Below are 14,091 nucleotides of genomic sequence, written 5' to 3'. Positions count from 1 at the left end.
ACAAACATCAGATGCTTCACTTTTAATGCCAATTGCTTAGTGTCTTGTCGCACTAATTGACACCGTGAACCCTCCACTATAACCGTTCTGCTCTTCATTCTTTATGACTAAACTTTTCCCTCTTGTGGGCAACCTCTCATTCTTTTCAGCACTGGAGAGTATAGTGGAGAGTGATCAGAGCTTAGGCTCATAAACCTGAAAAGTCAACCATTAGAGAGAAAAAGCACCTAGGATCACAGGTCATAAAAATCCAATGAAAGACTTTGGCTGAGCCTTTATTTCAATAAGAGCTTTACGTTAGCTATGTGACATTCACTTGACAGTTGACATCAGTTGTTCACACAGTCCAAGAAGAGGAGGTCGGTTTGCTTCTCTGAGTCATGTAAAGGGTTTTTTCTAGTCTTGGGAGACTCCTATAAAATGATTACCAAGCAACCATTGACAGCAGCAGATCATTCCGGCATACTGGCCTCCTTCTGCTCCTCTTCCTCCTGCCTTCCTTGTGCCTGCCAGCCCTCCTTCTATACCTATGACATATGTCTCTGTCCTTCCAGATATGCAAGCCATGCTGATTAGTCACTATGTGCATATAGTCCTCAGAGTCTACTGGAATAGTTTCAGCTGTTGACTTTCTTCTGGACACTAAACCATGGAAGCATCAAGTCAAGGCCCTCTTTCCCCACAGATCTTTCTAACCACAACTCAGCCACAGCTACTAATGGCCAGGATGTAGGGCCAAGAGCTCTGTGCTATATGTGAGGGAGTCTGGGGCAGAGCATCACCAAGAATACAGTAATGAAAAAAGGAGGTCAGAAGCCAGTGTCCACAGAGAATCCAGGACAATAGAAGCACACTGGAGAGAAGCCAGTTGGCCATGTTTGCCTACTCCTTCTCCTCTTATCTCCAAGGGCCTCTTTTTCTTGGGGATATGTTGGGATAAATCAACTCTAAGAATGTCCTTTTCAGGATGCCATATGTTTCCCCAGAGCACTAACCCTTCAGCTCATTCACAGGACACCATGTCTTCTATTGCCCCTGGCTCATGTCTGCAAAGCCTTCCTAGGAAAAGACTAAGGACATTTAGATATTCTTGTGTATAAATGCAGCTCTGTGAGTAACAATAATTATCCTCCCTGGTGTGTATTTTTGGGTGATGGGGGAGGGGCACAATCAGCCTATACCTTCTGTAGCCAACCACAACAAAGAACAGCTCTTTCTTGTACGTACTCTAGTTCCAGTTTATTTATCCATCTTGACATGCTGCTGATTTAGCTTAATTTTATAATGACTATTTCATCGATGAAGTAATTTCTCTGAATTACCTATGAAAATTGAAACACACTTGAGTTTATTTGCCTTATACTGCGAGTTCTTAGCCTATTAGTTCATTATGTTGAAACTCTGGTTATTGTTCAATTTCTTACGAACTCCTTCTGTTTTAACACATATATGGCCTTATATTATCTTCCTAGTGTGGGATCTGGAGATTTTCATTTAATTATTCCGGAAAATATTTTCTTTTGTTTCATATCATTTTCTCCCATAGATTTCAAATTGGTTTTATTGTACGAACATTCAAAGTTGATTCTTTTTAAATCAAGGAAAGTTGTCTAAGGTCTCCATGTTAATGCCAATACCTATCCTTGCCCAGCATCTAATGCCAATGAATAAATGCAATCATATATGCCTTATTTGTACCCATGTTAGTTTAGGTGTTCATGGGATGAGGTTAGATCTTACTGTAGGTCACATAAAGGGAGCATGACCCCCAGGTGTTCACTAGTTCTCACACTCAGCAGACTGTTCTCCTTGCTTGATTTGGTCTAGAACAACCATGCACACACTCAACCTTTCTCTCTGTAATGCTGACAGTCTTCTGCTCTGACAGGTGTCCCTCTAGCAAAATCAAGAAGCACTGGATCCTTTCTAGCTTTGCAGCAGACACCAAATATGTACTCTAGTCTGGAGTCCCATGTCCCTCCTTTAAGCTCAAGGTGTGTCCTAATCTTCCTTAACCAAGGTATTCTGCTGCAGAGACTTAGAAAGTTGTTTTTAATTATCCCTCATAGATGGATACATATTTTACCCCATAATGCCTTTTTCTCGCATGTACACAGAGGGTGGAGGGTGAAACCCAAACTCTCAGATTTCTGTTCTTCCCAGAGTCAGGCTTGTGTCACCTCCGTGTGCTGGCCAGCTGTCACATATCTGTTATAAATGCCGTACCTCTTCCTTCTCTGTACCTTCATTCTGTCACAGAATTGGGTTACTCCTCTGCATCCCAGTTTAAGCGTTCCTCCTTAATTTTGTAGAACACACCTACCTCACATAAATTTAGTCACGTCTCTGATAATTCTAGTTGGACTTTCGTATTGTTTTTGGTTCAATGGGGATTATGTACAATGACTATGCATCAATCCAAACTCCTCAACCCTAAATCTTCATCCTCACCAGGATCTGATATGTGTCAATCACGATGTCCCACAGACATTTCAACATTGACTTAAACATGTATGCTTGTGGGGAAACATAAAGACAAAAGTAAAGTGATTAGTCTTTCCCTCTCTACCACTGACTTCATGTCTCTGATCTTGCATTCTGTTAAAGAACATTGCTTGACTCCTCCAGGAAGGGTCAGGCTACTCAGAGATGTCTGCAGCCACACTGAGATCAGAAATGACTCTCTGATGCTGATGCTATAGCTCATCCTGACCTAAGGCCATGTCTTTCCCTGAGGTTAATATAATGGTTTCCATGTCAGCAGAGAGCTATTATGTAGCCATCAATTTGTTTATTAGCAAGTATTGCCTGAGAGTCACCTAAGGGCCAGTTCGCTCTAATTTAATGGAGAGACAGAAAGACTCAAAGCATTAACCATGATGCAAGAAACTGACTTTATACTGAAAAGATGCAAGGGGTCACAGCAAGATGATTTAGAAAGACTGACCAAGGAGGATTATTTGGCAATGTTCTGTTGCCTGAAGCCTGGAGATTGAGAAGCAAGTCTATGCAAATAAGAGTGGAGAGAAGAGGCTGTGAGGCATCTCGTGGGAGCCATGCTTTGGGACTTATGCTTGGGGCTCAGCATTGCTGTACTTGAACAGGACTGTGCCAGAAAGTACAAATCAATGATATCAAACATGGTTTACCTTCGTCAGTGTGAGATGAACTTAACCTTAAGCACACCGGAAGGCAGGGATAATGTGGTTATGACACAGGTTCACAGATACACAGAGGAGGGCCTGGCCATCTACTGAACATCCACTGAGGACTACAAAGATGATTACAGCTCAGGGGAGATGCCATGAAGCTACAAAAGAAGCATATGGATAGAGCAGGAGGCCATGCAAGGAAGGAAAGGACAGAGCTGGGTCCTATAGGGGGCAGTATGCATGCTCTATTTCAGAATGCTATGAAACAATGGTTCAGATATCCTGAGGACCGACCTGGCAAAGCATCAAGCCCACTTGAGGGACATCCCCAGCAGGGTCATCCATATAGTGATGGGCTCTGTCCTCTTCTACCAATACTGGGAGATCTGAACTTTCATGTATAGAACTTTACAAAACTCGACAGAAGGAAGAGAATAAAACCGAGAAGATGAAGAGCAGAGGAACGACAGAGAATTACAGCTACCACTGTGCCCATGGTTCCTCACTCAAGCCTGACTTTAATATGTGACCCTATATTTATTGCTACACCTATGGAATAGAGCTCATCAAAGCCCAGCCCTAAGATGATTCCTTTACACACTATGTGGCATACCAGTGGGTCTCACTGCTTCTAGATCACAGAAGATCCCCATCTTCAAAGAGACAAATAAGAAAAGGGATAAACTGACTTCAAGGCTCGCTCCTACGCTACAACACAACAGAACGAAGAACCGACCTAACAAAAAGGTAAAGCAGAAATCTAAACTGGCATCTAGGGAAATCCATGGGATTGGAAATGAGCAGTATTCCAGAGAGGTTCTGGAGTGGACAAACCAGAAGTGTCCAGATGTATGTGAAGTCACAGTCCAAAGAGAAGTGCTCTGAAAGTTATCTCCCCAGTGACACTCATGCTGGAGAGACACTACCATTGCCAGTGCCAACAGCTGCTGTGAGGCCTTCTCTGAGGGAGCTGAGTTAGTCCCCTGGAGCCTCACAACACTAGACCTAGATTAGGACAAAGGAATAGAACCTCTTTAGTTTATACCAGATTCTTCCCACTCTTCCTTTCCACTTCCCCCCAGCTCCTACCATTGGCTCTTCCTCTCACCTTTTACTAGAGACCAGTTTTCAACCACACCCAGGAGAAATCACATGACATTCTCTGTACTTTACCTGCCTTATTTGACTTACAATGGTTCTTTGATGATAGTGTGTTTCAGAATCACTAGAGGAATAGATCTTCAAAAATCTCACCACAAGGGGCTGGGGATTTAGCTCAGTGGTAGAGCGCTTACCTAGGAAGCGCAAGGCCCTGGGTTCGGTCCCCAGCTCCGAAAAAAAGAACAAAAAAAAAAAATCTCACCACAAACAAACAAAACAAAACAAAACCCTGAAATAGTAAACTTGAGTGGCTTGATGGACTCTCTAGGTGACCTAAACATTGAACAAATGTCACAGTGCAGTGTGTAAATATCCCTAACAATTTGTCAACTTAAAATTATGTTAAAATAGAGACCAAGAGAAAGAAAAACAGGCTGAAAATAGAAACTGTGAAGTTGCCTAGGAAGTGTTTGAGCAATTTCTTTCCTTAGGTACTTCCTCAACCAAAAAGACACTGAGAGAAGCTGAGAGTCCAGGAAGTAAACTGCATATCCTCATGAGGTAGAAGAGTTGTTTGACTTCAGGACCTAGGACAAGGCTCTGAGGTGCATATTTTACAAACCAAAGCATGCACCAGTCCCTACCTAGCATACTCTGTCCCCAATTCTGAACTTCCCAGTCCAGGCTTCGGTTATCCTTCTTCAAGCATCTTTGCCTATATAATGCAGACATTATGGTCTCTCTCTTCCCTTCTCTTTTCTCTCTGTGCATGTGCCCTTTCTCTCTTTCTCTTCCCCTCACCCTTTTCCATGAAGCTTCCATAGAGCAGCTTCCCAATAAACCTGGATTTTAATATATAATCTACTCTGGCTTGAATTGGCTATTTTTCTCTCTTAGTCTCTCTGTTTCAACTTGGTGTAAGTTGAGAACAGAACCTGCTCTAATGAAAGAAGTAAGATTTCCTTTAGATAAAGGAAGTCACTTTACAATGACTGCTTCCAGTGCTCAACCACCTGTGTCTCATGGTAAATAATTAGACAGGAAAGGGTTTAAAGTTTATGGAAGGTCTGAGGATATAAAATCTGTTAAGAAAGTGTTTGAGGGTCTATCTAGCAAGGTGTTTAAGGGTTTGCAAATGCAAATTATGAAAGTTAGAGTGTATGAAAGCAGATTTGGATGCTGAAAGGGAAATTAGTTGAGGTATATGGGAGCGATAAAAATCCTTCAGGTTCTTCCCCTTAATATGTGACTGCTGTAAACTTAAAGAGATTCTTTTAAGCTTCAGGGAATCCATGGGAATCCACCTCCCACAAGTCAAAGGGACTAGAGTTAAGAACTGTCAATCAATAACCTGTTTCCTTCCAGGGATCCGTTCCCCTTTCCCTTGTCCTGAGATTGACCCCTATCCTTCGTCCAACTAGGAAGACCATGAACCTAAGGGTTTCAAATGTATACCCAAGAAAAAGTTTTCCTCCCTAAACTCACTAACTTTATCTTTTGTCTCTAACATCTAGGTATTCCCTTAGACCCTGCATCTAGGAAGGCTCTAAAATAGCTTTTCACAGGTGCTCCAGCCCAGCCTCGGAGACAGCTTCAATTGGGCCTACACACTCCTACCCCTCAGATGGTCCCACAAACTGGACAGCAATGAAATAGCCAGCTCTGCCTGGACTTTCCCAACATTCCATCTTTTTGCCCAACCCCATAATGATGCCCAGATGTTAGCAGGAAATAGCCCTCGATGACTATGCTGTCCCTTATCAACACAAGGTTGAGATCTTTGACTTCCTGGGGTAAGGGACTAAGGTGCATATTTTACATACCAAGGCAGGCCTGGCTTCTGGGTTCTCCCAACATATCTTAGTCCCGACCTGGCATATCCTACCCCCACTCCTAGGGGTTGGCTCTTCCCTGTATAAGCTAAGCATTTTGGTCTTCCTTGTTCCCTCTCTCTCCTCCTTCTCTTCTCTCTCTGTGTTAATGAGTCTTTTCAGTTTTCTCTCCGCGTTCCCCTATGGTGACTTCCCTGGCCTTACTACTTAGGGCCAGCGAACTCACTGGAGAGCAGCTTCTCAATACACCTGCATTTAATATAATCCAATATGGCCTGAATTGGCTCATTTTACTGGAGGAGATATAATTTCTTAAGAGTCCCGCCCAAAATCCTGGGTCTCTAAAATATCAGGTCTCCATACCACTGGATACATATAGCACTAGTTTCACTCATCAGTAGGTCCCTACCTTGGTTAAATCCAGGGTGAAAGTAAGCTAGCTTACACACTATGGCCTCTGGGGCTTGACACCGAGGCTATTTTTAGTCTTCTTTGGGCCTCTAGCTTGTCTCACATACACCTGGTGTTGAACACTCAGGAGAGACTCAGATGGACCTAATTCTGAGGGCCACAAACTCAACTAAGTGAACCCAGATGTTTTCCTCTCCTAACTGAATGCCTTCTCTCAGGTATGGATTGTTTCTGACAACCTCTGCCACCTACTGAACTTGATTTAAAAGTTTAGAGTAAAATTTGTCAGCTGCTTCCCTGTTTCTCTTCTGGTAAGTGTCACCTCAGAGTTACCTGCTTTGTCTCTGAAGGCTTCTGGGGTCTATCTACTGCTACACAAGTCGCTTCTGGGCATCAGGCTACTTCCCTTGCTGCACTGGGCACTAGTCATGACCCAGGGAAACACCCTTTATGATTTGGGACATTTCTCTCTCATAAGTTTTTGGATTGAGGGTTCATTAGATGACCACTCTTGTCACCAGGAGACTGATGCCTCTGTCTTAATCTCTGCTCACCACTGAAGTCTGCCATCTGTCTTCCTAAGGTCTCTATCATCTCCTCCCTCTGCTCCTGACTCTCTCCCTCCGCCTAGACCACTTCTGGAGCCTGTTCTGTCCCTCTTGCTTGCCTGCTGCTCCAAGGGCTCTTCATCTCTCCCCTTCCGTGGACTTTAAAGCATCATGGTCTCCCTGCTTGGCCTCATTATGACCCAATGGCCAAAGATGGTACACTCAATTTTCAAACTCTCGCAGGCTGTCAACAACTTCTGCCATTGCAGGAGCAAATGAACCTGAATTCTCTTATCTCTAAGCATCTTCTGCTTTCCACTCTCAAAAGCCTCTTGTCTTTAAGCCTTCTTTGCTCTCTGCTCCCTAAAACACTCTCTTAAGATCACTGTTTAAACTTTCTGTGTTTAAACTTACTCATACCCCTCTGAGGAAGGTGACGCTGCAACAGCAAGCCGACCTTGGTCAGCTCCTCCCCCTCAAGGCTGCAGCTGCTGCTTAGCCTATTTCACATGTAAAAAGCAGGCCTGGCTTTTCTTACATCCACTAGGTTTTCTGCTGAGAAAGGCAGACTCAAAAGGCTGCTCTACCTCACTGACAGGCTTCATGCTGAGGAGGACAAACTCACAAACAAGTTCCAACATCAACACAAACTCAACGCTGGTGTTAGTAACTAAAAATTTACTTTTACTATTCCTTCAAACAAACAGACAAACAAACAAACCGCCACCTCTCTCAGTAACCAAGCACCTATGTCTCATGACAAAGGATTGAATGATTCTTGATGAAGTTTAAAGTTTATGGAAGTTGTAAAAGGAGAAGAAAGTAATTTAAGATGAACTAATACAAGTTAAATGATTTAAAGTAACATCTCCATCCACTAATCAATGGATTTCTTATAAACTATTAATCTAGCTTTTGTTAAAGAACCGGTTACTATTATCATGGAAACAGGCTCAAAAAGAAAAAAAAAAAGGTTCCTAAATACAGACATAACAGTGCTTCTCATTGAGCTGCAAACACCCCTGTCCAACCCATCCACAGGCAGACCAGCTTCTATCACATGGACATTCTTCAGGCTCAGCATTCCACAGACTCAAAGGCTTGGGTGTTCTCCAGCTGTTCACAAACACTCTTTAGCTGCTTTTCCTACACAGATATTCAGTGAAGATTATAGACATTGGCCCTGCTAATATATCTAAGGTATTTATCTCTTTTTGTAAACTTTTAAAAATTCATGTAAGTTTCAGGGGATTACAACTTGCACCTATCAATACATGTCCAATGGACAGCAGATCCCTTTCCTGAGTACTCATGCCTACAGCCTGCCCTGAGGGTGGGGTCTTTCTACCTCCTACCTCCACCCACCAGGACCACAAGACAAGCCCAGAAGTTTCAAGTGTACACCCAAGATAAGGATTTTTCTGTTACACCCCTTACCTTTGTCTTCTTCCATTAGATTTCCACTCAGCTGACAGATATCATCCAGAAATCACTCAAGACCCTGCAACTGCTTCCAAATGGTCTCTATGTCACTAGTCTGATGTGGTCCTGAAGGTTCAGATATGTTCCACCATTGCATAAATCTCCTCCCCTCCCCACCAGACTACTCATATTCCAGCCTTCCTGGACCACCACAAGACCCTCCCCAACCCTGAAGCAGTTACAGAGGAGACAACACCATCCTTATCATCAACCGACGGTTGGATGCTAGGTCTCAGGCTGCACAAATATCCAAAAATGAGCTCAATATGCACTATAGAACAATATGTGTGGGTTAGGTAAAAGCCAGCATTCCTCATGAAGTTGTGAGACTAGTTCCCACTTGCCAAAAGGAGTCATTTCTTTTAACTCTGGCAGAAGGATCATATGGGTACCTGTGGTTTTAGCATATACAGGTCACACTCACCCCATGGTCCCTCAGTATTACAAGTTCCTGTTACACATTTTCAAGTTCATACTAGCATGCCAGCCCCTCTCACTTTCCACCCTACCCTAAACTTCTCCAGATCATGTGCTTCACTGCCTAACTACTTATTCTTCTTGTAACCCTATTATTCTTCTATTCTCCCCCCTCTCCTCTTTCTCTGTATTATTCTCTTATTCACACTGTGTTCTATTACATCTCATACTTTCACTCACTCTTACTCTTTTGCTCCCCCTTCCTCTACTCTGTTCTTTATCCCTTGCTATTTCAATCTCTCTAGTATTTTCTCTTACTTCCATAACCCTGGTAATGTCCAGTTTACTTCTGCCTCTCAATGCTCTGGACTGTTACATATGCCTCTGGCTGTTCCCTCTGTCATTTCTGCAGTGGAAACCTTTCCTAATAATGGAGCAGTCAGACCAGTCATTTCGTTGTTATACTCTGTCACATGTACCCAGGGCACTGGGGGATCCATACATCATTAGATTCACAGAACACTGAGCTCTCTACACCAAGTCCCTCACACCATTATGCCTTCAGAACATATGAACCCCCACAAGAGCATATCAATATTTCTTCTTCATTATCTCCTTTGTCATCACCTTACTCTTCATCTTCCTCCTATTCCTCACAATTCTCTTCCTCCTCCTCCCCCTTCTCCTCCTCTTCTTCTTCTTCTTTCTTCCTCTTCCTCCTTCTGCTCCTGTTCCTCCTCCTCCCCCCTCCTCCTCCTGCTTTTCTTCTTTTTCTTCCTCCTCCTGCTCTTCTTCCCCCTTCCCCCTCTTCTTTCTCTTCCTACTCTTCCTCCTCCTCTTCTTCCAACATCAAGGAGATTACCACAGTCATGAATTAGAAAGGTGGTCAGAGAAATCTCAAAACAATGAAGAAATAAGAAGTCAATAGAAAGATATGATCCTGACTTCCAGACCATACTGAGATCTGCTGGCTAGTAAGATCCAGACCCAGGAACTCTGAGGAGTCATGACAAGCCATCAGAATCATTATGCTCCTGTTAAATGTTTTTAATCTGATTGCTGTAAATTCTAATCAGTATGTACCCTGGAAGAGGACCAATGTCTTTGCTACATTGTGTACAGAATGTTAAAATGTGGTGCTAGCACATTGCAGTTTTCTTAGCAGACATGGAAAATATTTGCTATCTCTACTAACCAGGAAAGAAAAAAGAAAAAAAAAACAGAAATGCAGACAGAAGTGCAATTACTTGAAATCTGTTGGCCTAGTATATGTTTTCTTGGGAATCAGCATGACCCACCACCTTTAGTTCTTAATTGCTGAAACAAACTGTATCAATAGATACCCAGCTGGGCTGTGGCTCCTTCGTGGGGAACATAAGAATGAAAGATAGCCACACTTGTTATGCGCCTGAGGGCAAGATGGACTCTTGCAAGTTTAAAGCAGGCTGTAGGCACAGAGGGTCCACGAGGACATGTTCTTTCCATCTGTTTCCATCTGGTCTACCCTCATGGTCAGACAACTGTAGTCTACACAAACCTGCAATTACTTTTGATCGAAGTCCTAAAGAAAACTTTTCTTTAAAAGAAAAAGGACTTTGAAAATTGAAGTAAAATTAATGCAAATAGAAAGAAGAGAGCCAATGGCTGGCTTCGTGTGTTGGACATCTGGTAACACAGATGGCTTTTCTGTACCATGAAACAGACCTTCACAGTAATGAGTATGTATATCATGGAGTCCCTGAGAGCTGAAGCTTCTGTGACCGACACCTCTGTATGTCAGCAAGTCAAACTGCAACCCTACGTACAATCACACAAGGTGATTCTACCTTGGCCATTTATGTTTCTCTCAGTGCATTCTGGGTATTCACCTTTGATTTACTGTTCACTAGTAAAACTCAGAAGGGTGGCTCTTGAGTGGGAAATGCCTAGACACCACCCATAAACGAAGTTCTGGTGGCTACCCTGACATAGAGATGAGTGAAAAGAAGGGTAGTCCCAAGGATTCGTGGCAGAGCAATTGAAGGTTAACTAGATCACAGCCACATTCTAAGGGATAATTGGTAAGCCACTGCTCAGTAATAAGCTGTGATGTACCTACCCATTGGTAATAATCAAGAGACTAGCCTGTTATCAGAACTACCACCATGTGAAAGTCCACATGCACTTATTTTGAGGACCGGTGACAGGAGTTGGGATACACCTACCCCAGTGCAGTGCTGTGAGTAGCCCTTGAGAAGTTACTTAAATTTTAGCAATCTCATTTTAAGCTGTTTATTCTTATCTTTGACGTGGGAACTTTAGATGTTTGTTTATAGAGCACCCTTTAAAATTTTAAGTACGTTATGACCAACCTACACCCCATGGACCATGTATACCCGAGGATAAATATGACTGCAGCCAAACACAACATAAAAAACTTAATTAAAACATGAGAATTTCATTACTATTATCATTTTATAATTATTTAGTAATTTAATTGTATGACTCTCAGCTCCAAGCTTTGCAGTTGGCAATATTATGGACCTATCAAAAAGTATGACAAAGAGGGTAGACAAAGAGCTCCTGGGGAAATTAAATGGGCACAATTTTTATTTTTGTCCCAGTATGAAAGCATATATATATATATATATATATATATATATATATATATTTTTAAGTACCTGAACTCCTAGCTTAACAAAACAAGTGGTTATCACCATGTTACAAGTAAATACCACCACAGACAGAGACTATTTTCCTCAGCAACATGCCTAACATGAAGAGATCTATTTTGGTACCACATGACTTTTAGAAAAGTTCCTTTAGCCCAGATTTCAAACCTTTGTGGTTCCTTGGCAAAATTTGTCCTTTTTGTCTGATTCAGGCTCTCTTGTACCTGTGGGTAAACATATGTACTGTGGCACAAGATGCAAGATGTGGCAGCTACCATCTGAACTGACCTCTAGAAGCACACACCAGGTTCTAGAAAATATACTCCTTGTGAAGCACTAACACAAGTTTCATGTTGAACTATTCTCAGAAAGTGGAGTTTAAATGGGCTTAGTAGAGTCCTCAGAGTGTCTGTCAGGGCCCTCAGGGAATATCTAGTTCCAGAAGTTGACGAAAGGGAGAAAAAAGTCCCACTGGTACTTCAGGACCGTGACTTCTGATGACAGACTAACCTTGGTCACCATGTGTGGTTAGACATAGAACCCTAGCCCAGGGATTCCTATATGTATGCCTGCTTATTAGTAGAGTCTCCTTCTCTTTGACATTATGATTTGCACTATGCTGTCTTATAGTGCACACAGCCCATGCCATGAGACAGTGGGCATACCCAGTTCCTCTAATTGTAGGAGTGCATATCTGCCAACTTAAAAAATCTACTCTTTAATCCATTTTGCTTGCCAAGCAAACTTCATTATACTCATTAATATAATTATTATTTCATAAGCTATAACATAAGATGAGAATGTATAGGCAAGACATTACTTTTTTATTTTTGAAACAAGAACCATTCATTACTTAAGCCTGGGCTAAACATTTTCTAAGTCATGTACAGAATGTGGGTGATTTTCTTGTGTGTGTTAACATCAAGACGCTCCTCATGGACTTCAAGTCTTTAAACATGTAGACAGTGTGACTTTTCCTATGCTTTGAGATTAGCATTTATCTAAAAATAAAGATTAAAACAGAATGCAGCACATATTTGGATTCACCTGCTTTCCTTCTATCTCTTTGCTTTAGGATGAGGTGCAAGGGTCTCAAGGGACACTTTTTCACCAGGGGAGAATTTGTGTTCTTTTGTAGTTCGTGCCCCAGGAAGTCTTTTAATGTGGGAAGAATGGCAAAATGGCAAAAGGCCACAAGGCAGCAGATTGTCAAACAAGCCCCTGTAAGCAGGTATGAGAATGGCCTGGGAGAAACACTTTCTGTTTCCATTCTAATACTCTTTCTGAAAGCATTACTTCTGTGGAGGATGTTTTGGGGGGCACTTTCAGGTTTAAAGTCATTCTGGGTTATTTGATGGGTTAAATTGCCAGAGGTGAAATGCTTCCTTCTGTAACATAGTCCACTAAGAGAATCACTACACCAACTCTAGTCCTCCCTTACCTGGAATCACAAACCCTCACGTCTGCCAGCTCTGCCACATCTTCTCAGAGACTCGCTCATGCTGGACCCCTCGAAACCACCTGCCTTCACAGCATTCTCCACAGAACTAACTAATCCAGTAGGCCCCCTGCTTATCTCTGTGTGCCACGATTACCAGTGATATCATTATGTTACATCTCAAGTCGGGTGTCCACAACCCAGAACCACCTATATCTTCCCATAAGTTTGGAAGTAAAGCTTTGAGGATATCACTAGAGGGTATTCCCCACCATAGGTTACAACCTCCACTTCATGGCAACCTGTCACTCCTCGGGGACTTTTTTCGTCTGATCCTCCTTGTACTTGCCCTTGTACTTGAGAATCAGTACTCAGTACCTGCCAGCAGATCTTCACGATGACTTAAAGGCTTTCTTTTAGCTGTGCTCCCAGCCCTTAGCCATACTCCCCACTTTAGCCATTCCAACAACCCTAGCCATGATCCTAGCCTTAAGTTTGGCTCAGCATTGGTCTTGTACCCAACCCATATCTTAAAGTTACTTTCTTAAGGGTGTCCTTTCTTGATGCCCAATGGTAAGATAATCTACTCCCTCAGGGTCTCTCAACATCATACCTGCTATCATTATTCACACTGAACAGATGCCCTCTACATGTGTACCTGTTCACTGTGAGCTTTCTTCCCTCCCAGACACAAATTTTCCAAGCATAATGAAGCTGAATCTTTGCTCAGTAGTCTGGTCATGACATCTGTAATGGCACATGAATTTTGAGGGAGGAAGTAAAAATTCTTCAAATCTCAATATAACAAGTTTTCAAAGCCTGAACTGTATTCCCACATCTGTATCTATAGTAAGATCATGCAAATATCTCTTGCTATCCAATATTTCATCCACTAGAATATTGTATGTTTGGAGTGTCATTGTCTCTGATAAATGGTCCATTCTGCTACTCAATTATGAACTTCAGAAGGGAAATGCCTCCCCTATATGAAATTCAACCAAGCATTCAGAATGAGTGCTCTAATTTTTATAAAATTATGCTTTCAATAATGTTGTGTGT

The 14,091-nt window shown here is 42.3% G+C and overlaps 1 protein-coding gene across 2 annotated transcripts in view; it reads right to left on the bottom strand.

Moving 5' to 3' along the window:
* The window catches only part of Csmd1 (CUB and Sushi multiple domains 1), a 1,600,162-nt gene that overhangs the window by 933,355 nt on the left and 652,716 nt on the right, over window positions 1–14,091 (bottom strand). The gene's annotated exons all lie outside the window — the stretch shown is intronic.

This window comes from Rattus norvegicus, chromosome 16, assembly GCF_036323735.1.
Source record: "Rattus norvegicus strain BN/NHsdMcwi chromosome 16, GRCr8, whole genome shotgun sequence".
In the NCBI taxonomy this organism is placed as follows: domain Eukaryota; kingdom Metazoa; phylum Chordata; class Mammalia; order Rodentia; family Muridae; genus Rattus; species Rattus norvegicus.
The sequence above is the reverse complement of the archived record's forward strand: the minus strand, read 5'-3'. Positions and strand labels throughout refer to the sequence as shown.